We start from the raw sequence: 240 nt of genomic DNA, 5'->3' as shown, positions 1-240 counted from the left end.
GGACGCATAGAAACACGTGGTATGATATGTCATGTATTTCTGAACTAATATTAGTATCACTTCACTGTTTTATAAAGACGAAACACGACCTATGCTTATAAGACATTAATCCCACTTAAAACATTAATGAAACCTTCTTATGCAAATAATTATTTAGAAGAAGAAAAAAAATGATAATGTGTGTCTCTGACTGACAAAGGGTTTATTTACGTATATTCTCATAATTGTTTTTTTGTTGTT

The sequence above is a fragment of the Penaeus monodon genome, chromosome 25 (genome assembly GCF_015228065.2).
Source record: "Penaeus monodon isolate SGIC_2016 chromosome 25, NSTDA_Pmon_1, whole genome shotgun sequence".
In the NCBI taxonomy this organism is placed as follows: Eukaryota; Metazoa; Arthropoda; class Malacostraca; order Decapoda; family Penaeidae; genus Penaeus; species Penaeus monodon.
The sequence above is the reverse complement of the archived record's forward strand: the minus strand, read 5'-3'. Positions refer to the sequence as shown.